Source organism: Pelophylax lessonae (genome assembly GCF_965119305.1).
Source record: "Pelophylax lessonae genome assembly, chromosome: 9".
Taxonomy (NCBI): domain Eukaryota; kingdom Metazoa; phylum Chordata; class Amphibia; order Anura; family Ranidae; genus Pelophylax; species Pelophylax lessonae.
The window spans coordinates 44,481,624-44,509,078 of record NC_138776.1 but is presented as its reverse complement, the minus strand read 5'-3'; positions in this window follow the sequence as shown (position 1 = coordinate 44,509,078).

Sequence of the window (27,455 nt, the reverse complement as noted above, 5' to 3'; positions counted from 1 at the left end):
ACTTGCCGACTGCCGACAGTAATCCTAGTGTGGCTCCCCTGTGTCCAGCGATGTAGACCTATGTCGCTGGACTCCTAGTAGTCTCGGCGACGCACGCACGCCGCCGGAGGCTCACTCCCGCTGTGTTTAGATACAGCGGGAGTCAGGCCGGAGGAGGAGAGGCGGCGATCACACGTCAGTAAGCATGAGGCATACATTTAACCCTTTGATCACCCATAGGGTCAACCCCTTCCCTGCCAGTGTCATTATTACAGTAACAGTGCATATTTATAGCACTGATTACTGTAGTAATGTCACTGGTCCCCCCAAAAGTGTCAAAAATGTCAGTAAGGGGTCCGATCTGTCCGCCGCAATGTTGCAGCCCCGCAAAAAATCGCAGATCGCCCCGCTCCTGCGTGGTCACGGACCCCACCCCGCGCTTGTGACCGGCGGACCCGATGTCCGCCGGTCACTCTGCGATCGCCGCTGCAGAGGGAGAAAGTCAGGCAACTTGTGTAAACAAGCCGCCTGTCATTCTCCCCTGTGTAGAAACTGTGATCACACGGTTCTACTATGTAGAACCGTTGATCACTGTTTCTACAGCTCAACAGACAGCCAATCACAGTTAGAATCACGCCCCTAGGGACACACACACACAGCCCCTCCCTCTCAAATAAAGTTAACCCCTTCACTACCAGTGTAATTTTGCAGTAACAGTGCATATGTATAGCACTGATTACTGCAGTAATGTCACTGGTAACCCCAAAAGTGTCAAAAATGTCAGTCAAGGGTCCGATCTGTCTGCCGCAATGTCGCAGTCCCGCAAAAAAAATCGCAGATCGCCGCCATTACGCGTTAAAAAAAAACAACAAAAATGACAAAAATCTTTCCCTTTGTTAGTAAACGCGATAACTTTTGTGCAAACCAATCAAAATACGCTAATTGCGATTTTTTTTTACCAAAAATATGTAGCAGAAAACAAATTGGCCTAAAATGTTAAAAAATTTTGATTTTTAAATTTTATTTTTTGGGGAATGATATATAGCAGAATGTGAAAAATATTGTTTTTTGTTTCAAAATTGTCGCTCTTTTTTTGTTTTATTGTTTAAAATCGCACAGGTATTCAAATACCACCAAAAGAAAGCTCTATTTGTGGGAAAAAAAGGACTTCAATTGTATTTGGGTACAGTGTTGCACGACCGCGCAATTGTCTGTTAAATTAACGCAGTGCTGAATCGCAAAATAGGGCCTGGTCAGGAAGGGGGGAAATCTTCCGGTATTAACCACTTAAGCCCCGGAGGATTTGGCTGCTAAACGACCAGGGGGTATTTTGCGATTCGGCACTGCGTGACTTTAACGGACAATTGCGCGGTCGTGCGACGCTGTACCTAAACGAATTTGGCGTCCTTTTTTTCCCACAAACAGAGCTTTCTTTTGGTGTATTTGATCACCTGTGCGATTTTTTGATGATGCGCTATAAACAAAAAAAGAGCGTCAATTTTGCAAAAATAGCAATATTTTTCACATTTTTTTATATGAAATTCCCCCAAAAAAAAATGTAAAAATCAAAATTTTTTAACATTTTCGGCCAATTTGTTTTATGCTACATGTGTTTGGTAAAAAAAATCGCAAAAAGCGTATTTTTATTGGTTTGCGCAAAAGTTATCGCGTTTACTAACAAAGGGAAAGATTTTTGTCATTTTTGTTGTTTTTTTTTTTTAACGCGTAATGGCGGCGATCTGCGATTTTTTTGCGGTACTGCGACATTGGGGCGGATAGATCGGACCCTTGACTGACATTTTTGACACTTTTGGGGTTACCAGTGACATTTCTACAGTAATCAGTGCTATACATATGCACTATTACTGTAAAAATACACTGGTAGTGAAGGGGTTAACTTTATTTGGGAGGGAGGGGCTGTGTGTGTCCCTAGGGGCGTGCTTTCTACTGTGATTGGCTGTGGCTTGAGCTGTAAGGACACTGATCAACGGATCTACATAGTAGATCCGTGTGATCAGTGTCTTTACACCGAGGAGAATGACAGGCAGCTTGTTTACACAAGCTGCCTGACTTTCTCCCTCTCCCCCGCCGATCGCAGAGTGGCCGGCGGACATCGAGTCCGCCGGTCACACGCGCGGGGGGGTCCGTGACCACGCGGGAGCGGGAGCGCGCCTCTGGGGGCGCGCGTTCGCTCCCTAGACCCTCACAAGCAAGCGACGTAGACCTACGTCAGTTTGCCTGTGAGGGGCTGACCGCCGACGTAGATAGTCGTGCGGCGGTCGGCAAGTGGTTAAAGCGGAGTTCCAGCCTCGGGGGTCAATTTGAGCTAAAAATACCCCCGGGACAGTCAGGGCTAGTACATTCTACAATGGATAGCCTCTGAACTGTCCCGGGTCGCACTTACCTGAAAGAAGAAATACTTACCTTGAAAATTTCTTCTCCAGCGCTGCCATCTCAGGTGTGGGCAGCTGAAACCGCAGCGTCCCTCTTCGTGTCCTCTTTGTGACGTCGGAGTCCCACAATGCACTGCACCGGCCCTGCTCGTCACTTCCGGGGGAAGGCGCGGCATCCCTGCACAGCTTCTGGGCATGCCCAGAAGCTGTTTAGCAGTGAATTCCACGCCTGCACCGGAAGTGACGAGCGGGGCCGGTGCAGGCGCATTGATTCCTGAGAGCGATGACGTTCGGCTCCCAGGAATCATCGCAAACCGGAAGTGACGTTGCAGGCCGCGGCCGCAGAGGGAGGAAGTGGAAGGAAGGTGAGTATATTTTCTTCTATAATAAGGTAAGTGACCAAAAAAAAAAAAACGCCAGTATCCATTTCTTAGTCAGGTTCCCCTTAGCAAGCGGATGGCCCAAAATCGATTTTGAGGCCGGAACTCCGCTTTAAAGTGGTTAATTGGCAGTGTTTTTTTTTTTTTTTTTTTTGTAAATTTAGAAACACTTTCAGTCACATACAAATGTCACCTCTTTATAAACAGGGTAACAACACAGTGTGAAGCACGCAGGCAATTAGTAAGAAAACACAAAGCCTTGTGTAGCCACACCTTAAACGTTGAGTTCCTCCCGGGGGGCCTTGTGCGGTTTTCAGACATTCCTCTAATGTTTTGCCGGCCAGTAATTGAGTTACAAACAACATGCTGAGACATTTGCATAGAGGCCTGTGTGTACCATTCATACAGGATAATGAATGACTTACAGCCCGCCATGCAAATGGACGGCGCAGCGCCTGCAGCCATGACTGCCACCAGCAAGGCGACTTAACGCCTTCAGTGCACAAACTGTGAAGCTGAATTAGTAGATCAAACAGCAAAACGTACGCTTCATCACCGGAGCCTAATAATGGAAATGTAAACCCAATCACCAAAAGCTCATCTAAGCTTTAACATCTTCATGCCAGTTCAAAAGTTATTTTCTTCCTTTCATAGAGCCAAAAATTGGTTGGCATTTAACCCTTTCAGGGCCAGGGCCGTTTATGCAACTTTCGCACACTTTTGGCGCCTTTCCACTGCATGGAACCGAACGGTCCGGCTCGCTTTTGTGCTTTTCCACTGCTGGTACCGCATGGTACGGTGTAGGAACGGTTCGGTACGGTACGGCGGCGCTTTTCCACTGCATGGAACCGAACGGTACGGCTCTCAAAAACAGTACCACCTCGATTGTGGTTCCAAGAGGTACCATACCCGGTACCATATCCCACAATCCTTTGCATGCAGTCACTACTAGCCACTGATTGGTCAGAGAATCCCACCCACCCCGTTGTTATCCCACCCACTTAACTTTAGTACTACTTTAGTGGAAAAGCAAACCATACCGTACCGTACCGAACCGTTCCAACACAGTACCATGCGGTACCAGCAGTGGAAAAGCAAACCGGGCCAAGCAGGGCCGAGTAGAGCCGAGCCGGTACTTGCAGTGGAAAAGTGCCAATATTTAACCACTTTAGCCTCAGAGGATTTTGCTGCTTAATGACCAGGCCCTATTTTGCGATTTGGCACTGCGTTACTTTAATAGAAAATTGCGCGGTCGTGCAACACTGTACCCAAATAAAATCGATGTCCTTTTTTCCCCACAAATAGAGCTTTCTTTTGGTGGTATTTGATCACCTGTGCGATTTTTATTTTTTGCGCTATACACAAAAAAAGAGCGACAATTTTGAAAAAAATATATATTTTTTTCACATTCTGCTATATGACATATTTAAATCAAAACTTTTTAAATATTTTAGGCCAATTTGTTTTCTGTTACATATCTTTGGTAAAAAAAATCGCAATAAGCGTATTTTGATTGGTTTGCGCAAAAGTTATTGCGTTTACTAACTACGGGAAAGATTTATGTCATTTTTATTGTTTTTTTTTTTTTGTTTTACTAGTAATGGAGGCGATCTGCGATTTTTTGTACGACTGCAACATTGCAGTGGACAGATCGGACTGCTAACTGACATTTTTGACACTTTTGGGGGTACCAGTGACATTACTACAGTAATCAGTGCTAAAAATATGCACTGTTACTGTAATAATGCCATTGGCAGGGAAGGGGTTAATACTATTAGTGATCAAGGGGTTAAATGTAAGCCTAGGGGAGTGATTCTAATTGTGGGGGGGTTGGACTTGTGAGATCATCACAGAGACATGTGATCTTCTAAAGCAGGATCACATAGCCTCTGTGATCATTCCAGGGAGAATGACAGACGGCTGTGTTTACATCAGCCGTCTGTCCTTCGCTATCAGCGGGGGGGGGGAGATTGTGAGTGGCCAGCGGGCATCAGAGCCGCCTGTCACACGCACTGGCTCCTCGGCTGACGAGCGGGGGCAGGAGCACGGCAGCGGCGGCGCAAGCTCGCCCCCTAAAGTCTCCTGAGCGAGCAACGTAGTACTACGGTTTGCCCAGGAGCGGCCGCCTGCCGAGGTAAATCTGCGGTGGGTGGTCGCCAAGTGGTTAAAAAAAACACTTTATCCCATTTTAGATTAATAAAAAACCTAAAACATTAAATATTTCCTGAAAGCAGAAGCTCTGGAGAATAAAATAGCGGTAGGTCCCAATTTTTTATTTCACAGGATATTTGGATTGAGCAAGTGCAAAATTTGAGTAAAAAAATGCACACAAGCAGAATATATTACCCAATTTTTTGATCAAATGTAAAAGATTAGTAAATAGATACCAAACATGTCAAGCTGTAACCATTAAGGCCCCTTTTACACTTGTGGGACCTAAAAGTCGCACAATTTCAGGTGATTTTACAGCGATTTTGACACAACTTTGACAGGACTTGAAGCAATGCCTATGTCTATTGACCCCAAAAATGCATCAGTCAGACCAAAGTAGTAGGGATCGACCAATTATCGGCAATGCTGATATGCACTTTCCCCGATATATCGGAATCAGCCCCTGAGGTTACCGATATTGCCGATATTTTGGGAAAGGGCTGTACCGGAGAGATGCCTGCAGCTAGAGGCATCACCTCGTTACCGGTGTCCATAGCCGATGGTCGGCTGTCTTGTAATGACAACCGATGTGTCTCTCACTCTCTCTCTCTCTCTCAAACAATTACCGCAAAATGGATTAGCCTGCTGCATAATTTTTTTACCTTGATTTTTTGGGGTGTCTTTGAATTCAACACTCTGTAGGTTGATCATTTTCATTTCCACCAAACAATGCGGCATCCCTTTATTTCTAACACATTACCCAGTCCATATCAGTATAGATAACCAGCATGATATTTTTCCCCATTGACGTGTTCCTTTAATTTTTTTGAGCAGTATATATCTATATATATATACACAGTATCTCGCAAAAGTGAGTACACCCCTCAATGTTTTGTAAATATTTTAATATATCTTTTCATTGGACAACACTAAAGAAATGACACTTTGCTACAATGTAAGGTAGTGAGTGTACAGCTTATATAACAGTGTAAATTTGCTGTCCCCTCAAAATAACTCAACACACAGCCATTAATGTCTAAACAGCTGGCAACAAAAGTGAGTACACCCCTAAGTGAAAATTTCCAAATTGGGCCCAATTAGCCATTTTCCCTCCCTGGTGTCATGTGACTTGTTAGTGTTACAAGGTCTCAGGTGTGAATGGGAAATAGGTGTGTTAAATTTGGTGTTATCGCTCTCACTCTCTTATACTGGTCCCTGGAAGTTCAACATGGCACCTGATGGCTAAGAACTCTCTGAAGATCTGAAAAATATAATTTTTGCTCTACATAGAGATGGCCTAGGCTATAAGAAGATTGCCAAGACCCAGAAACTGAGCTGCAGCACGGTGGCCAAAACCATACAGAGGTTTAACATGTTCAACTCAGAACAGGCCTCGTCATGGTCGACCAAAGAAGTTGAGTGCACGTGCTCAGTGTCATATCCAGAGATTGTCTTTTGGAAATAGATGTATAAGTGCTGCCAGCATTGCTGCAGAGGTTAAAGGGGTGGGGGGTGGGGGGATAGTCTGTCAATGCTCAGACCATATGCCGCACACTGCATCACATTTGTCTGCATGGCTGTCGTCCCAGAAGGAAGCCTCTTCTAAAGATGATGTACAAGAAAGCCCGCAAACAGTTTGCTGAAAACAAGCAGACTAAGGACATGGATTACTTGCCAACATGTACTGTGACATACTGAAGCAGAGCATGATCCCCTACCTTTGGAGACTGGGCTGCAGGGCAGTATTTCAACATGATAACGACCCCAAACACACCTCCAAGATGACCACTGCCTTGCTAAAAAAGCTGAGGGTAAAGGTGATGAACTGGCCAAGCATGTCTCCAGACCTAAACCCTTTTGAGTGTAGCACTGCCCCCTTAACCACTTACCGCATACTAACGTAGGTCTACGTCGGTAAACTTTGCGGTAGTGTACCGGGATGATGCCTCTAGCTAGAGACACCATCCCGGTACCGTGGTTTGAAGCCGACGGTTGGCTTTCCGTCGGTACCGACCGATGCGGCTCGGGAGCTGCTCGATCGGTACCCGGGGGGGCGGGAGGGGACGTCCCCCCCCCTCCCGCCACCTTCCGTGGCTTTGCTCGGGGCTCCCGTCCCACCGGGAGCCCCGGGCACCCAGCCGGCGCGTCCGCCGGCTGGATGGAGTCCCGATGAATGCCGGAAACGGCATCGATCGGGTCTCCGTTGACGTAACCCGGAGGCGGTGTCCATGACGTCACGTCCGGGTTACTGTGCTGCAAAAGGCGGCAAATTTGAAAATCGGCTGTATGCAAAAATGCCGTTTTTGGCGTTTTGCATACAGGGAAGTGTAGTGGAGGGGTCTAGGGTCTTTTAGACCCTCGATCCCTCCATAAAGTGTACCTGTCACACATATTGCTGTCACAAGGGATGTTTACATTGCTTGTGACAGCAATAAAAGTGATCAGATTTATTTATTTTTTTAAACTGTAATAAAGTTAAAAAAATAAATAAAATAAATGGGAAAAAAAATTAAAATTTAGCCGCCCCCGTCACCGTTAGCTCGCGCACAAAAAAAACGTATACGCAAGTCAAGCCGCAAATGAAATCGCTGTTCAAACCCCACATGTGAGGTATCGCCGCGATCGCCAGAGCGTGAGCAATAATTAAAAAAAAAAGAGCTACACTCTAACTCTAAACTGGTAGCCGTTAAATAAATTTAAAGCGTCGCAGATTGAGATCTCTATTGACCGTAGTTTGTCGCCATCCCACGGGGGGGCGTAATTTTAAACCGTAACATGTTGGGTATCTATTTACTCGGCGTAACATGTTCTTTCACAATATACAAAAAAAATGGGCTAACTTTACTGTTTAGTATTTTTTAAATGCAGTGAAATGTGATTTTTCTAAATTTTTCCAAAAAAATGGCGCTTTAAAGACCGCTGTGCAAATACCGCGTGACAAAAATTATTGCAATGACCGACATTTTATTCTCCAGAGTCTTTGCTAAAATAATATATATAATGTTTGAGGGTTCTAAGTAGTTTTCTAGGAAAAAATACTGGTTTTAACGTGTGAACAAAAAGTGTCCGAAATAGGGCTTGGGCTTAAGTGGTTAAGGACTGCTGGATTTTTACACTTTAGGGTCCCCCTGGGTTACCGTTAACAACCTTGACATTCACAGTCTATCACTTTACTTCTTGGCTCAGTCAATATTTAATCCAGGGGTATGTTGTTGTTTTCTGTTTTATTTTATAAATTAGGGATGGGAGAAGGGAATAGTGGGATACTCCAGAATAACTATGCACAATGTTTCGAGGACATCTATCTGTTGATCCACCTTGGATTTAGGATTAAGTCTCTTTCCAGATGACTTGATGAACTAAAGATATCTTTAGGACACTCTACTAGTATCCTCTTTCTTGACCACTGACACCCATCCACTGACTATCCTACTAAAGGGTGGCCCCCCTCAGGTCAGGCCCCTTGACACGACCCCCTGTTGTAAGGTAAACCGGATTTCCTCCACCAGAAGGCCAGTACGGACTTTCGCTCACACCCGTGCACATTGCACACCTGCACTCACCAATTAGCATTTGGCTCCCAGTGGCCTATTTAAACTGCTCTAGTACTGTGAGCAGTTGCTGAATGGTCTTCAGCTTGTTCCCGATCTGTTGTTACTTCTCACCTGTGTATGACCCGGCCTGCTTTTGGACTTTGCCTCTGCCCGTGCTTCTGCTCTGTTGCTTACTATCCTGACCTTGGCTTGCTTAAATGGATCTGATCTGCCTGCTTACCCTGTACCGCGCTGCCCGGCTGTTATCGACCTTGGCTTATCTTCTGGACTTGCTTGCTTGCTGATTCTGTACCTCACTGCCCGGTTTCTGCTGGCTACTGCTCCCACGCTTTGGTGCCAAGCTGCCACTGCACCCTGTTCCAAGGACTGCAACTACCAGCTGTACCCACCTACGGAGTGAACACCACCAGCTAGCCGCTACGGCACTCGTGCCACTCCTTGCCTTACACTCTCTGTTCCCACCTTCAGGAGTGTCAGACGGGAGGAGCAAGAGAGGCCTCCACAACATTCCAGTCTTCACCAGGTACGTGATACCTGTACTCACAATACTGTTTTTCTAGGGTCTCCAGTGTCTCCCCCTCAGTCAGCTTTCCTGGACCTCTGTGTTCAGCTCCGTTCCTACTGGCCCTCAGGATGACCTCCTGATGCCACGTGCCACTGCTACAGAGGAGGTGGCAGCCGCGACCCACCCTCCGGGACTCTGCTCGCCAGCCAAAGACCCGCAGCACATGTGCTCCTGGCTTTTATACAGTATCTCAGAATGCTCAGAGACAGCCCGTCTCTGCCAATCACCAGGACTGTATCAAAGCCTATGTATCCATTGGTCAGGTTTCCTTCCACTGTCCAACATGCCTCCCTATTGGACCAGTGTGAAACACTCTCTAGACTCGATGAATCACATACTGAGCACACTGAGCAGACCTCACTCACAGATCCTGCTCTCTGGTTGGCAGAAAGCAATATAGATTTGCCTGCTGCTCCTCTAATAGGCAGACAGAGCCAAAAACTATACTCCCTCACTAGCACCTACCTAGGAGGGTGCTATATGAGCATCTGTGGGGCATCCTCAAATGGAAGGTGGAGGAGCGAAAGGTCTCCAACATCCACCAGCTCTGTGATGTTGTCATGGAGGAGTGGAAGAGGACTCCAGTGGCAACCTGCGAAGCTCTGGTGAACTCCATGCCCAAGAGGATTAAGACAGTGCTGGAAAATAATGGTGGCCACACAAAATATTGACACTTTGGGCCCAATTTGGACATTTTAACTTAGGGGTGTACTCACTTTTGTTGCCAGCGGTTAAGATATTAATGGCTGTGCATTGAATTATTTTGAGGGGACAGCAAATTTACACTGTTATACAAGCTGTACACTCACTACATTGTATCAAAGTGTAATTTCTTCAGTATTGTCACATGAAAAGATATAATAACAAATTTACAAAAATATGAGGGGTGTACTCACTTTTGTGAGATACTGTATGTATGTATCTATATATATATATATATATATATATATAGTACATCTACATTTAATTTTGTTCACCTTTGTGAATAAACAGTGTGATATTTTATCACATATTATGACACCTCCACCTGCCCGAATTCTTGATTCCTGCAGCGTATCATACATACCTCTCTATATGATTGCACAGGCCCCCCTCCCAGTTACTAATTGCGAGTCAGCAGCCTTGCGGGTAATGTGTAACGGCTCAGTCACCGACCGGTGGGTGGAGGTTAACCCTTTACTGGATGAATCACACAACAGGCACCCTGTCCTCTTCTGTATATGTTAGCTTGAAATACACATTCATTTACTAAGGTAATCTGCACAAAGGTGCTGTAGGCAAGCCTGGATTTGTGGAAAGGGCGCTCTAAGGGCGCCAAGAGTTTCGGCAGTGTGGTGGATCGCCCCCAGGCTTTCTTTTCACGTGTATTGCTTATATGATTCTACAGGAAGGAAAGTAAACTCCAGCCAAAAAAAATTTCAGCTGATTGTAGATACAGCAGGGAGGTGTTAAAACCCTTTAAGCTCATAGGGGAGATTCACCTCACTTCCGAAATTTCACAGGGAGTTGAAGGGATCTCCTAAAAGGGTTGTGAGGACCCAGCCATTAACAGGAATGTCTGCTACAGAGTCTTTATGTTATCTGGGATCCTTAGGTTTCTCCTAAGCCAAAGATATCGTTGGCTTCTGCCTGCTAATGGAGAGTGTTTTCCAGGAGCTAGTTGCAGCAAAGAGTACATGGAAGGGTGACACGTGTCAAAAAACAACAAACAAAAATTCCCAGCTCACTTACCAACCAGACTGCAACAAACCAAATTGACCTTGTCTAACAGTTCATGTTAAAACCAAGGGGTTTTGTTTGCACACATTTGCAAATACATGCATTACCTGCAGCGGTCACGTCACAGCACCCAAGTGCACAGCCAGCTACTGGTGGCCACCAATGCTGGGAGGGATTATTTTACCAGCCAGCCACTGGCCATCAATGCTGGGAGGGGGGTTATTGTTCCAGCCAGCCACTGACCACCAATGCTGGGAGGGGTTATTGTTCCAGCCAGTCACTGACCACCAGCCAACTACTAACTGCCAATGCTGAGCTGAGATTATTGTTCCAGCCAGCCATCAGCCACTAATGCTGGAAGGGATTATTGTTCCAGCCAACCACTGACCACCAATGCTAGTTGGGGTGTTGTTCCAGCAGGCCACTGACTATCAATGCTAGGTTTATTGAATCAGCCAACCAGTGATCACCAATGTTGAGCTGGGATTATTCTTCCAGCCAGCCACTAACCACCAATGCTGGGAGGGGTATTGCTCCAACCAGCCACTGATTACCAATGCTGGGGTATTGTAGGTATTGTACCAGCCAGTCACTAATTACCAATGTTGGGAGGGGTTATTGTACTAGCCAGCCACTAACCACTAATGCTGGAAGATGAGTGTAGTGTTTGCAACCAGGCACTGACCACCAATACTTCTGACCAATGTGTTTATTGACTCTGCAATTGTCTCAAGTAGTCACTGCATTTTTTTCTGAAGTTTTTCTTGACTAAGATATTGCTTTGTATTGCAGCTGCCATGACCTGATACCTTAACCCCACCTAAGTCCCCCCTTTTCGAAAAAACAAACCACTTAACACCGATTTTTTTGGGCTGAAAAGGCCATAGCAACCATTTATTAAGACAATCAATCCATTAATTTACAACCTTTAAAATTAAAATTTTATTATCAAATTTATAACAACAATCTGACTGACCTATTTTCTAAATTAGGGTCTTAGAAGGCACATTTATTTCATCAACCAGCTGTATCCACCCCAATTCCACTTTAAGGCCCTCAGCTGCAATTGGACCGACTCGAGGACAATTTAACTCCATTTATCCTTGAAAAAGCTCCACCTTAAATATGGAAGGTACACCCATACCTGCGATGGACCCAACCATTATTGTCCAAAAATTTTTCCACCATTTCCAGCCTTTCGAAGAACCTTAAGACCCCTGCTGCTACAACAATAACAATTTTTCAATAAATTCCGTCAAAACTCACAACATAGTTCTGATGAGCCTCCACTGCCGAACCCAGAAATCCTCAGCACCGAAAACTAGCTCGAACTAAGACCCATATGCACAAAAGGAGAGAATTAAGCCAAAAATGTAGAGAGGGAGCAGTTCTTCTGTCCCTATTCCTGTGCCAACTGACCACGAGGCAAGTGACCACCCCTACTAAGACCATTGTGACCCCACCCTGCCACACCTCTCCTCTATCCAATCAGGTAATACCCCCCTTCTGACTTTGAAACCCATAAACTTTTTAACCTTATCTTTATCACAGCCTAACTGCAACCTAGTCATGTAGGCCTTTCACTTAAGCTGTGCCTCCAGCTCCAGGCCTCTTTAATTTAGGCTTAAAAGCATATATCATGTAAGAGTAGATTGTGTTAAGTGTTGTACTGTTTCTGTAATGATGGTCATATATGGAATGATTTTATATACAATTGAATTATCAATAGATGTTAGTGTCCGATCAGAAATACAATTGGAAGTTCAAAAAGATTGTTAAATGCACCATACACTTAACGATTGTATGTAATTGTCTACTTTCCTATGATCAGAATTTACATCCAGACAGATCAGAATAATTTGATTGAATTGATTGGCTTTGCTTGAAAATAATCAGTGACATTGAATATGTATTTTCACAGATTCATAGATTCCATCATGTTGTTATAGGTATAGCCACCATTAGACCTAGGTTTTTTTAAATTTTAAGACACTCCCACTGTTAGTGCAATCTAGTCCCATACTCCATTTAGAGTGGCGCACTGTGCACATAGCTTTTTTGCTTACGGTAATTACAAATATTGTACATGTGTAGGTGGCAGGACTGGGGTATGGCTTTCTCTTGTTGCGGTCTCATGGAATCCCAATTCATGTTCTTGTACAAAGGTTCCCTGCATTCAGAGAATGCCCCCGCGTATACTACACATTTGATGCCCTGGAAATAATGACTTTAGCCCCAATTTTCCTCATCTTCATACACAAACAATCACCCCTCACACTGCAAAATGTTATAAAACCCAGGAACAACCTGCAAATTATATAATTAATGTACATTTTTAAAGGTATCCCCCTTTGAAGACCGTACAATCCAATTGTAACGCATAGGGGTTGGTGAATAATTTATCAATGTAGAGAACCACCTAGAATGCTGTCTTGACCACGATTCAGAGCTGATCCTGATGGCTCTCGTTATTTGTTGCTGGGATGGCTGAGTGACTTGTGATGAGTAACAAATGATCAGCCGGCGTGAGGCAGCAATCGGCACAGCGACAATGACTGCGCAACACAATTATTAGAAATGAAAAGGCGAGCCGTTCTCTCATCTCATGCAAAACACATCATTATAAGAACTGATTTATTCATTACATATTCTCACTGGGTGCCTGTGGAACAAGATTTCTTGGCCTCTCCATTATCCTCATGGCTGAACACTATGGAATCGTCTCATTATAAATAGTCTAGGAGGATTTGTCTGAGATTTCAGACACTACTGTGTTGTTTTCAAACACTGCAAAACTGCCTTGTAGTCACTGTTTTTTCATTCTGTTGCACAAACTCAGGAGCTGGGAGCAAGTGGTAGCAACATGTGGTCAGGCAGTAGACTAGACACCAACTGTGGGAGCTCAGGAAAGGAAGTAATGGGAAAACTCCCAATGGGATTAGAATGGCGAAGGGAAGGGATATGTCAAGTTGTTATTGCTGTCCGTGCCTTCCTGACCCAGTGACAACTGCTCTCCTATTTCTTGTGTGAGTGACACAAGAATGGGATGTGAGGAAAAATCTCCCCACTGATAGAATTTTGAACTCTCCTCCACTCTATCCAACCCTATAATTCAATTCAATCAACAAAACTTTGAGGTGTTGTCGGAGCTTACCTGCTCCTTTGTGCCCCCCCAATTCTTTGGTGGGCAAGTTCTGTCACTATTGTTAGTTGGCAGAGCTTTGTCGGTTTAGAACAACTAGAATTTTACTATGGAAAGGGGAATTTGAGCTCTGGGTGCCTACCCTCTTAGACCTATGTAACACCAACATCTCCTGGGATCCAATGCAGACAGCTCTCCTGGTCACCTGGAGTAAGCATGGCTTGGCATTCAAGCAACTTGTTGCTATGCATCTGACACCCCCCCCCCCCCCCCCACACACACACACACACACACACACTCTTCTACTGTATGTGTCTCTGTGGGCCCTCTATGTCTATGGTTTCCCCCTGGTCCCCATGTCATCTAGTGTTTCCAGTTTGCCCAGTGACTCCAAGTGCACCTCCAGTCCCTGTGTCATCCAGTGACCTCAGTGCAACCGGTGACTCCAAGTGCGCCTTTAGGCAGGGGTTGTATCACTTTTAGTAAGGTCCCTCCCCTGAGTGGTTGGTGGGTGGAGTAAGTGCCCTTTTGAAGCCATAGTGGGTGGAGCCCTAGTCAGACAGGAACATGGCAAACAGGTCACCTCTTACTTACAGTATATAAGTTTGTGACCTGGGCAGGGAAAAGGGCCCTTTGTGGCTGAACTGGCAAGGGGTTCTGGGTGGGGACCCATGGCTGGGGACTCACAATGGAGAGAGGATGGAAGAATTGCCTGAACTTTCTGAGTTCTGATGTTTCCACTCAGTTGGGCTGTACTGAGGGCCTTAGATGTGATGTCAGAGAAGTAGCTGTACAGAACATTAGCCCGTTGTTTTCAGCAAACATTTAAAAAGCAGCTTTTGTGGGCTTTCTTTATTTAAAATGGAAGGCCTTAGGCCAGTTTAATGTATGGCACAAAATGGCGAAGTTCCTCCAAAGAACAGGTACATGCATACCCTATCAAAGAAGAAATGAGGTGGAGACCCCAGTTAGTATAGTAAGAAGCTGCAGCAAATCCATGTTGCCTCCAGTCCACATGTCATCTAGCGACCCCAGCGGGGCCAGTGACTTCAGATGCACCTCCAATCCCTCTGTCACCCAGTGACCTCAATGACCCCAAATCGACTCCAAGTGTGCCTCCAATCCCTGTGTAATCTAGTGACTCGAGCACACCCAGTGTTCTCCCAGTCCCCGTGTCATCCAGTGAACTCGGTGACTCCAAATGCACCTCCAGTCATCATGCCATCTAGCAGGTTGTCGCCCCTGTGTCTTCACATTTGTCCAATGTTACTAGTGACTCAAATGCACCCTGTGTGTACCTGTACCTTCAGTGTGCTGCTGTGTACCTCCATGGAACATGCATCATCTGGATATTCCCTCTCTGAATGGAAATGGACTACAGCTTGCGACAACCAGCTAGCAGCTCTCTTTTTTTCTAATAACAGAGTCACTTTAACAAGAACTTTTTTTGGAATTTTGAAATAAATGTTCTTTTAAACTTTTCCTGAAGAAGATTGGTTGAGTGACTTCAGTATGGTGATGCAGAGATGAGTAACAGACTCTTTTATGTAAGAAAAAATCTTTAGTTGATAGATTCAGCAGTGGAAAGGACCACCCTCCGGGACTGCATGACTGTCAGTCACGATGGAAGGGATGTATAAATGTTTCCTAAATACCATGCTCCAGGCTTAATTTCATCATCGGAATCAAAACTCATTGATGCATTTACTCCTTGGTTATGAAAGCAGATAATCCAGAAGCATTACGCTCCCGGCATCACAGGCACAATGACATCCAGTCTTTGTAATCTGCTCTATGACTGTTTCATTATGTTCCAACTGGCTCATATGGCCATGATATAACTTAGATTTTGGTGTTTTTAAAAAAGAACTTCAATCATTCAAAGTTATTTACCACTGAGCCTGTAGGCTGTGTGGCCTAGTTTAAGAAAACAAAAAAAGATTTTACATGTATGCAAGTCCGTTTACAAAAGGGTGAAACAATCACTTTGCCCCTGGCTTCATCCATTTTACACTTCAAGAAAATACTTTTTTTTGTTGAATAACCCCTTCCCACCCACTAACCCTAAATAAACATCCCTCCTTATTATGCCCTGTGCCAAGGATAGGTTTGTTACTGTCCCCATCCAGACTGAGAAACCAATATTATTAGAAACAGTTACAGCGCTACCACCGTAGGATAAATAGGATGTTGTACCTGAGTAGAATGGGTCCTCCGGTTCTTTGCCCGGAACTCTTCAGATATCTCTACCTCTCTGGCTCACCTGGTTGGGTGGAGGCCTGTTTAGCATCACAAGCTTTCCAGGCAGTATACGATACCCAGCATTAAAGCTCTACTAGAAAGCACCAGGTAAAATAGTAAGATAGCTTTCCATATCATGAATACGATCATAAAAAGACCAGCTAAACACCAAATGGTTTGAACATAACATTAACCAACATAAAGAGCATTAAAAATGGGGTTTAAAACAATATTTGTGTTTTTAACTTCCAGGTGAGCATAAACAGTAACAATGCCCCAAAAGTACAGTGATGAGCAGTGGACAAGTCGGAACTACTAAAAGATAATGCTCTGCTGCCAACATGCACTAGTGGTGACTATGCCAGGCCTAAACTGAATGGATGGTTGTAAACCATAAAATAATTAGATGCTAATTGAAAGAAACTAATGTGTGATGAGTAATAATAGTAAGGGAAAAGGCATTCTCTAATATGGATCTCCAGCTGGCTACTGTTGGGGCCCTTTGAAACAGTGGTGTACTTGGTACAAGTCACTTGAGACTATAGGTGGTAAATGGGCAGAAAATACCATGTGGTTTTAGTACAGTCTTCAAACACTGCAGTCAGCAGCAGTTACAGTTTAGTATCCCCTGCAGTGCAGATATTTTGGAGCAGGTGTATGGCAATGTCAGTAGCTGGGAGGCTAGGTGGGGGTTGGTTTCTGTTGTATAGATGCCCTGCTTTCAGTGAATCTTATATACATCAACAAAAACATAGGTTAGTAGCGCAATGACAATATTCAAAAGGTCTCATGAAATAAATTGCAAATCACCCAAATGAAGTGTAGTACTGAAAACAGTCCACAGAACATAAAGTGACTACTCCCCCATGTCTGTGTAGCTGGGAACGCCGACCGCTGTGACTGTATTAGAGTGATGTGTTTACCTATATGTTACCACAAGTGAGTGCAATGTATTTTATCTTTATTTGATTAAAAGTGATACCAGACATATTGCACTAGTGGAGGCATATTTTTTATTTCCACATAGATGTGAGGAAGAGTGAGTGACTATAATTGGAGTGGACCACGGATTATCCCCTACTGCTTTTGTCTTATCCTGCTGCCACGGGTGGATATACAGTTGTGAGGTGGGCTCATTTATGAGAGTAAATGGACATGGTGATCCGGTGAGTGGCCATTTCTTACCTTCCCCCTGCACTTGGTGGTGGATTAGAGGTGAACCTACAAGACCACACGGAACTTTGACTTCCTAGTGAAAGTTGTCTACAGGATCATATAAGGAAGGACTAAGCTCACTTATACCAATGATCTGATGGTCAAAGGGACTGGTGTTTTCTAGACCACATTTGAGATATATTTTGCGGGAGTAGTCACTTTATGTTCTGTGGACTGTTTTCAGTACTACACTTCATTTGGGTGATTTGCAATTTATTTCATGAGATCTTTTGAATATTGTCTCTGCGCTACTATTCTTTTATTCAATCCCAGTATCAAATATATTCGTTATTTGTTGAAGTAGCAGCAATATTGGTTTACACTATTATCAGCAGCTTGCTGGTGCTTCCTAAAACGCGGAGATAGTTCTACAGTTTGGGCGTAAGGCTGAGGATTATTAGTTATTATAAAAACATAGGTTAACCGCCCTCCTACCAACTCCTGGACTCACTGTTTGGCTCTGGCAGCGAAAGGGGCCCCCTCAGGTCTACTAGGAGTTTGCACCAATCCAGTGATCTGTAGCAGTGGGCTTGCGTACCCCTAGTCTCTTGGTAGCACTGACTGAAAGGCTGTGGAATCATTAGGGTTACTGGCAGAGATCCAAGACCGCCAGGCTGGGCCAGCTTGGAAGTACTGTGCCGTGGACCTGTCCCCCAGACTCCCATCGCACCAAGGCAATTCCACTTAAGTTCTGTTTAGCTCTTACAACGCCCCCAAAGCATGCCCAAATATGTAATTATGTGTGGTTATGCTGTCGGTTGTAGATCCGAATAGCAACATTTACACCCTGAAGAAGGGGGAGTCTCTGTTCCCCCTAAACATGTTGGCTTTAACATGTTCTGCTATCAACAAAACGAAGATCTTTTGATCTAAGTGGGATTCGTATTGCTAATTTTGGGCGCTCCTTTAACCGACCACTAGAAACTTTGAAAACGACCACTAGGCCGTATCTTAAGGTAGCAGCCCAGACCCCTTAACAAGGGTCCACTGCCTTTTTTCATCCAGTCGTTCCAGATTGATTGGGAGTTAATTTCCCCAAGTGACCCTCTTTCACCTACCACCCACCCACAGACCCTCTATTGAGCAGGTCAGTCCAGCGCAGCCATCAACTTTTCAAATGCTAACGATTGCATTATATATGTAATTTTTTTGCCTGGAGTTGCACTATAAAGTTTATATAAAAATGTTTTTTTACCCTAGATAAGCCTTTTTAAATCATCACAATAAACAAAATGTTTTCCTTGCATTTCTCTGAAGTGCAGAAAAAATGGAACAAAATACAATTTGTTCTTGTTCCAATATTATTTAATTACCGCACATCTGACGATCCAACAAATTTAATTTCTTTCTCAGCATTATTTTCACATGTTGTGATAAGCTTTGATACTGATGTCTTTCTCATGCTTTCCGAAATCCTGAACAACAACATAAGATCTTCAATAAACTGCGCAGATCACATCAAAATATCAATTACATTTTGCCACGCTTTCTCTGTCCGATGACTTCGGCTTACGTAAAATGTTTTTGAATAAAAAAAAAACTGCTGGTATAATTGGTCTTCCTATGGCGTGATGAGTTATCTAACTTATAGAGAGGAAAATAGATTACATAAGAACTATGCTTGTTGGAAAATGGCAATAATTTGAGAAAAATAGCGCTGCTAACAAAAGTCTCTTTGTTCTGTGCCCTGGATTGAGAGTAAAAAATTATGCCGATGGGTGTCAACTCAGAATAGAGAAAAACCAACATCTTTCATCATCTGGCGAATGATGCCACATGTACAAAGATTTAAGTTTGCAATGAACTTTGCATTCCGAATTAAAGTGGGTATTTGTTAAAGGTTATGTATCCCTTAATAATTAACTTTTCCTATCTGCTCCCTATTAGTCTATTACAGTAGTTGTAAACCAAAAATAAAAAAACACTTTACAGACTCCAAAATGAAATTGAATACATGTTTATACATTTTTTTATGCAGTTCTACCCCTGAAGGAGCCACTTGGCAATTTGGGTTCTCTGTTCTGTACCTCAACTCCACGAACACACTCAGCCCCGCTGACACACTTTGTTGAGTGAAAGCTACTGCACACACTTAGAGGAACAGGTGTAGATACCTTTAACCAGTGGTGGCCCGTCCATTGGGGGGGCAGGGGCCCCAACCCCCCATCCATGCATCCGGTCCCCTAATCTACATGCAGGGCGCCGGACGTATGGATTCCAATGGGGTTTTTCTTTTCTGGAAGCACCTAATTAGATCAAGAGGCTCAAATAGGCTTTAAAAAAGGGTGGGCTCCAGGCGCAGAGCACTGCCCCCTGAGCCCACCCAGTTGTGTGACAATAGCGAATGGATGTTCACTATTGCCACGCTGATTCTCCTCCCAAGCCAATCAGGAAGTGGGTCCTGAAACCTGTTTCCCAATTAGCCGAATGGTGAAGGCATGCTATTGGCCAAGAAGGGGGGAGGAGACGGCCGCTGAGAAGGGACATGAAGGAGCCTGAGGGGGAGGCCGCCGCCGCCACCTGTCAGACCGGAGGAACAAGATAAGTAAACTGACTGACTGACGGGCGGGGGGAGAGATGTGGTGGTGGGGGCTGGAGTGATTTGGGGGGGCAGGTCTGTCTGATTCCCCCCCCCCCCCCGACTGATGGAGCACCAGCCGCCACTGCCTTTAACTCTACTGTGAATCAGCATCAGGAAATAAACACAAGATTTTAGTAATAAAATAACTCAATATATTGGTATGGGATGGAATAAATGTTGGTTTAAGCATAAATGAGCATACAGAAGGTAGGTTCAGGAAAAGTCTGCTAGACAGTATAATCACTATGCCAAAGTAACTTAGAACAGAGTTCTGTGCCACTAGACTGAAATTAACTAATAAATCAGTAAAGTCAGCAATAAACAGTACATATAAGCATTAAAAACAATGCAAAAAGCAATACTATAACTAGTTTAGAGTGCGCGCTAGGAGAATGTCAAGAATGTGGTGCAATGTGCCCTGAGAGGCAAAGCAAAAGGTAAAGGTTTCTGTGTAGCAGCTGTAAAGGGGCAGTCTTTAATTCTAACTCTTTCACTGGCTAGCATTGGGGCGCTGGTGTACAATAGTAGCATCCCAGTCAAACCTTTAGGCAGCAATAAGGCCACTGAATGGCTGTACAGTCAGTTCCTAAAGGGCTCACTCTCTGTAGCAGCAGATAGTAAATCCAGGTAGCAGAAGCTCACGAGTCCCAGCAATATTGCAGCTCACAATCCGGTCACACACAGCAATTTGTCTACTCTCTGTTTTGAATCCACGTGCCTCTGTCTGTTGGCACTCCTGAACTCAGCATTCTGGTTCCTGCTCATGCCACTGATATGCAGCAGTGATGGTGCACACTGGACAGCAATGTGCACTCTCCCCTCATCCTCATGGCAAGAGGAAGGTATGTCGTGTACAGCCTAGGAAAATGTAGCTCTTACCCTTCCTTCTGGCAATTTCCCTCTAGGAGACTTAGTTCAAAAGCTTTTGATCACCACAGCAGATTCTCTCTTCCAGACTATAGATCCAATAGTGCATTGCAGCCCGATTCAGTCTATTGAACTCTTCCTGCTCCGCAGCTCCCTCCTTTAACTGAAAAGATGTTAACCAGTCAATCACAGCAGGGCAGCAGCTACAGAGAGCAGCAGCAGCAGTCAGGGCTTCTCACATTCTCCATTCTTAGCCAGGCACCTGGCTACATATATATAATTTGCATTTAAGTTGAAATTACCTGTTGACCCTGCCAGTGACTCACTCTTCCTGCCTTTTGAGCCCAACGATATGTAGGCTTACCAAGCTTCTGCAGCCTTGCCTCTGCATTCTACAACCTCCAGGCTGTTTTTTAACAATGGCTTATTGTGCCCCATGATGCTCCCAGCTTCCTAAAGCTGGCATTACACCTGTGGATTTCATTAGAAAATGTTCATTTTCAGAACGTTTGTTAGATTATCTAAGAGTTAAAAGGGGCAATTCGACCAAAGCAAGGAAAAAAATTGAAGGACAAGGATGAAAATTTTTTGTCAAATCTATTGGGAACAAGCAAACTTCTCATTGTTGAATTCGCCTCCGGCTAGGAAAGATCCTAATTAGTCTTATGCGCTTGCACTTGTTAACATTTTTTTCTAGAAGGAGAACATTCCTTCTAAGAAAATCGCGACATTGACATGATGTTCAAATAAAAAGTAATTCCTAATTAGTCGAATCTATGAAGGCACCATCAAATGGTCAGACGAGCGATGTTTATACTCTCTCGTCCGAACACTGAACCATATTCTACAGGTGTAAGACCAGCATTAGTCACAGGCATTACCATCTTATCAAAGCGCCTGATTGACAGTGGCTCATAAAAACCACTAAAGCTAGCCATACACTAGAAGAATTTTGTTTGGAAATGGTAATTTTCAGAACATTCTTGCAATTTTCCAATGGTTACTGGGGTATCGACATTCATTTTTTTACTGTAGTGATGCGAGAATTTGAAGGTACAGGATGGATAATTTTTCTCAAATCAACAAAATTCTAACTATGAATATGGTTTTCGTTTGGGAAAGATTACTATACATAATACATGATGTAATAAAACCTGGTTAATATGTCTGGGATTCCATTTAAATAGCTGGTCTGGGCAATATTTAAAGGGCTTTCAACAGAATGGGCATTGTACTTAGGCTCTATTATGGACCCAGAGCACCTTTTAGCAGCAAAATATAATAGACTAGATTCACAGACAACCACCTAGGCCTTGGGCTGTGTTCCTTAACTGGAAGTTTTAACTAGGGCATCTTCAGGAATACAACATCTCATCTTCTCAGCCACGTAGGGGTGATGTGGATTATACCCCCTACTTCCCGACCCATCCCTTGGAGTCCTTCACCCATTTTTCTATCTCATTACACACCCTCCATCCCAACTTTCTTCCTCTGCCTGTTGGTAGGTGCAGCTGTAGGTCGCGCTTGACTGCAGCGGCATTGCAGTTGGAGGGGAAGTCAAGAGGAACTTAGTTGCATTTTGCATGTGGGTAGTGTAGGGACAGATCACCCCGTATGACAGTGACAGTGAATAGCAGCGGAGAGAGGTTCCAGACGAGTAGGGCAAGGATAGGGACAGACCATCCTTCCTGGAGACCTCCCAATTTGGGTACGGACCAGCCAGGCCACATTCCACCCCTCAAGACAAATTCTGTTGGCATTTCTGAGATCTGCTTCGTTACATACTGCTGAAACATTCTGTGAGTGTTCCTGCCGGGTGCCTTCCCGCCGGGCTTGTTGTGAATTATTGAACTCTGACATTAAAACAAGTTCGATTTTCTGCAAATGGACTCTTGAGCGTTTAATGCTGCCACACCACGCTGCACCTCCCCACAGTCTTCCTACCCTAACCTATTTCCTTGTGTTTTCTAATAATTTCCTCTACCCCTTTCCTAGGCAACATATACTATGGTGACACTGGACAATCTCTTATTAAAATAGAAGTATGTAGTTTCCTTTTTTTCCCCATTTATACTTACCTAGATGGATGTAGTATCGGTCCGATGCTGCATCTGTCCCCCGGCTCCTCTGCACTGAGAACCGAGCGATCGAACACCGCTGATTGCTCAGTTTTGACAGCTCCCCGAGCAGAGAACTGCTGAGCTGTGGAGGAGCGGCTTGCTGAGAGGCTGAGCCGGGTGTCAGTCCAGGCACCTGGCGGATCCGGACTCCGTGGTCGTGATGACGCGGTGCCTGGACTGACTTCTGTGATGTGTGAGCAGCCTTCCTCTCCTCCAATGGCCAATATTTGTTCTGACACGCCCCCCCTGCACAGCTCTTCACTGGGAAGATCAGTATATTGCTCTTTCTCTGCCTCCTGCTGACACACCCTCTTTCGATCATTTTATAATGTACTGTCTATATCTATCTATCTATCTATCTATCTATCTATCTATCTATCTATCTATCTATCTATCTATCTATCTATCTATCTATCTATCTATCTATCTATCTATCTAGATAGATATTGTTTTGCCTTGAAGTTCTATTTTAACCACTTCAGCTCCGGAAGGTTTAAATCCCTTAACCTCTTCCAGATCGCCTGCCGCCTATTTACTGCGGCGGTGCGGCCCCCTTGCACAAACCATTGTAGACCTACGTCGGTTGCGCGCCTGCAGCTAGGGGGCGAGCACGCGCTCCCGCCCCCACTCGGCAGCGGGGAATCCGATGCACGGGGCAGGCAGCTCCGATTGCCGCCTGACACCCGCAATCGCTCCCCGCTGAGAGAGAAGAACAGTCAGCTGTTGTAAACACAGCTGACCGTTCTTCTCCCTGGAATGATCACAGAGCTTATGTGATCCTTCTATATAGGATCACATGTCTCTATGATCATTTCACAAGCCACGCCCCCCCCCCCCCACAATTCGAATCACTCCCCTAGGCTCACATTTAACCACTTAAGCTTCAGCCCTATTTCGGACACTTTTTGTTTACAAGGTAAAACCAGTATTTTTTCCTAGAAAACTACTTAGAACCCCCAAAAATTATATATATTATTTTAGCAAAGACTCTGGAGAATCAAATGGCGGTCATTGCAATATTTTTTGTCACGCTGTATTTGCGCAGCGGTCTTTAAAACGCCATTTTTTTGGAAAATTTTTTAAAAATCACATTTCACTGCATTTAAAAAATACTAAACAGTAAAGTTAGCCCATTTTTTTGCAGATTGTGAAAGATGATGTCACGCCGAGTAAATAGATACCCAACATGTTACGGTTTAAAATTGCGCCCCCCCGTGGGATGGCGACAAACTATGGTCAATGGAAATCTCATTAGGCGACGCTTTAAATTTTTTTAACGGTTACAAGTTTAGAGGTAGAGTGTAGCTCTTTTTTTTTTAATTATTGCTCACGCTCTGGCGATCGCGGCGATACCTCACATGTGTGGTTTGAACAGCGATTTCATTCGCGGCTCGACTTCCGTATACGTTTTTTTTGTGCGCGAGCTAACGGTGACGGCGGCGGCTAAATTTTTTTTTTTTCCTATTTATTTTATATTTTTTTTAACTTTATTACAGTTTAAAAAAAAAAAAAAATCTGATCACTTTTATTGCTGTCACAAGCAATGTAAACATCCCTTGTGACACCAATATGTAGTGACAGGTACACTTTATGGAGGGATCGAGGATCTAAAAGACCCTAGACACCTCCACTACACTTCCCTGTATGCAAAACGGCGAAAACAGTGTTTTTGCATACAGCCGTTTTTTTAAATATGCCGCCTTTTGCAGCACACTAACCCGGAAGTGACGTCATGGACGCCGCCTCTGGGTTACGTCATCGGAGACCCGATCAAAGCCGTTTCCGTTTACCCGGTGGGACTGGAGCCCTGGTAAAAGTCACGGAAGGCGGCGGGAGGGAGGGGGGGGCGTCCCCTCCCGCTCACCCGGGTAACGATTGAGCGGCTCCCGAGCCGCATCGGTCGTTACCGACGGAAAGCCGACCGTTGACACTAAAATACGGTACCGGGATGATGCCTCTAGCTAGAGGCATCATCCCGGTATACCCCCGCAAATTTACCCGACGTATATATATAAGTCACTTTGCGGTAATTGGTTAACCCCTTGATCACCCACAGTGTTAATCCCTTCCAGTGTCATTATTACAGTAACAGTGCATATGTATAGCACTGATTACTGTAGTAATGTCACTGGTACCCCCAAAAGTGTAAAAAATGTCAGTTAGGGGTCCGATCTGTCCGCCGCAATGTCGCAGTCCCACTAAAAATCACTAGTAAAAAAAAAAAAAAAAAAACAATAAAAAATGGCATAAATCTTTTGCGTAGTTAGTAGACGCGATAACTTTTGCGCAAATCAATTAAAATACGCTTAATGTAATTTTTTTTACCAAAAATATGTAGCAGAAAACAAATTGGCCTAATATGTTAAAATAATTTGATTTTTAATTTTTTTTTTGGGAATGTCATATAGCAGAAAGTGAAAAAATATATATTTATTTTTTCAAAATTGTTGCTATTTTTTTGTTTATAGCACAAAAAATAAAAACCATCGCGCACATGAGAAAGATCAATAATTATAGCACTAGCCCTCCTCTGTAACTCTAAGAAGGTAACCTGTAAAGCATAGTTTAAAGCATCGCCTATGGACGCTTTGTCGCCGTTCGATGAGCGTGCTCAATTTTAAAGCGTGACATGTTAAGTAGCTATTTACTCAGCTCAACATCATCTTTCACATTTTACAAAAAAATAGAGGTAAATATTGTGATTTGTTATTCTTTTAAGTGTATTATTTCCCAAAAAATTTGCAAAACCGCTGCGCAAATTTCGTGTGACATAAAATTGTAACGATCATCATTTTTTTCCATTGGATCTCTGCTAAAAAAAATTATAATGTTTGAGGTTTGTAAGGAATTTTCTAGCAAAAAAAAAATACAGATTTAGGCTCGGTTCACACTATTGCGATGCGGGAAGGCTGCGAATTTCGCAGCCTGTTCCCGCATCGCACACGCACCCCCGGCAGTTCACACTGCCATATGCGATCCGCTGGGGGTGTCAATGTAATCTTAACGACACCCCCAGTTTGATCGCATATCGCAGTGCGATCGTGCAGTTCGCACAGGATCGGATCGCACAAGTGTGAACCGCTGTGCGATCCGATCCTGATGCGGCAGCAAAAATGCCTCCTGTGCGTCTTTGCTGCGGGTGCGGTGCGAATTTAGCCATACAAACTGTATGGCTAAACTCGCACCGCACAGCTGATCGCATGTCATGTCGGAGCAGTGCGCTCCGACATGACATGCGAACCCGGCACACGCACAAGTGTGAACCGGGTCTAAAACTTGTAAACAAAAAGTGGCAGAAAAAGCCTGGTCTTAACCACTTGCTTTTATAACCCCCTTCTTGCCCAGACCAGTTTTTAATTTTTTTGCGAAAGAAACAAAAAAAAAAAAACGGAACATTCTGAATAAAACATTTTTCATAGTTTGTTATAACATTTTGCACACAGGTAATTTTTCTCCTTCACTGATGTGCCCTGATGAGGCTGCCCTGATGGGCACTGATAGGCTGCACTGATGGGCACTGATGGGAACTGATGAGGTGGCACTAATGAGGCGGCACTGATGGGCACTGATAGGTGGCCCTGATGAAGCGGGACTGATGGGCACTGATGAGGCGACACTGGTGGGCACTGATGAAGAGGCACTGATGAGGTTGCACTGATAGGTGGAATTGATGGGCACTGATAGGTGGCACTAATGGGCACTGATGGGCTATGATAGGACACTAAAAGGTGGCAATGATAGGCAGAACTGATAGGCGGAACTGATAGGCAGCACTGATAGGTGACGCTGATGATGAGGCACATATGGGCATTGATAGGTGGCATTGATTGGCACTAATAGGTGGCACTGATGAGCACTGATAGATGGTACTGGTGGGCACTGATAGGTGGCACTTGTGGGCACTGATAGCGGGCACTGGTTTGCATGGATTAGCAGCACTGATGGGCACTGTGTGGGACCGATGTCCCGATAACAGAAGCTGTCAGGGTGAAGAGAAAAAAAGCCAATAACTGGCTTTTGTTTACTTCCATGATCAGCTGTCATTGGCTGGCAGCTGATCACACGGTAAAGGGTCGTGATGTCATTGGCTGTTTATCCTGTTCTGTGATCAGCCGAATCCGAAGGACTCGATGATAACAGAGCACTGCAGGGGGCACGCGAGCACGGGAGGATGTCCATTGACGCCCTCCCTGCACTGGAAGCCCGTAACTGTAACTATCTTTCGGCTATAGCTTTGGCGGAAAGGGGTAAAGTGAAATTATGGGCAAATTTATGACAAAAGAGACCACTAGGTCTCTCCCACCTTTGTCACCTTTCACTTTTGTGTTTGTGAGTCCTCGGGCTTACCCTGACATCTAGGAGGAGGATGTGTGGCCCTCAGGTTCTTTCCTCCCCTATCTCCATGGGGGTCCCTTTTCGGGAGAGCTCCCCTGACCAAGTAATCAATGTCGGCTTTGGCTGGCCAAGAAGAACGTGGTCTGCCAGGCCTTCTGGCTAGGCAGACCATGTGAACCCATGTCCCTGTCAGGAGCCTGGCACCCCGGGGGT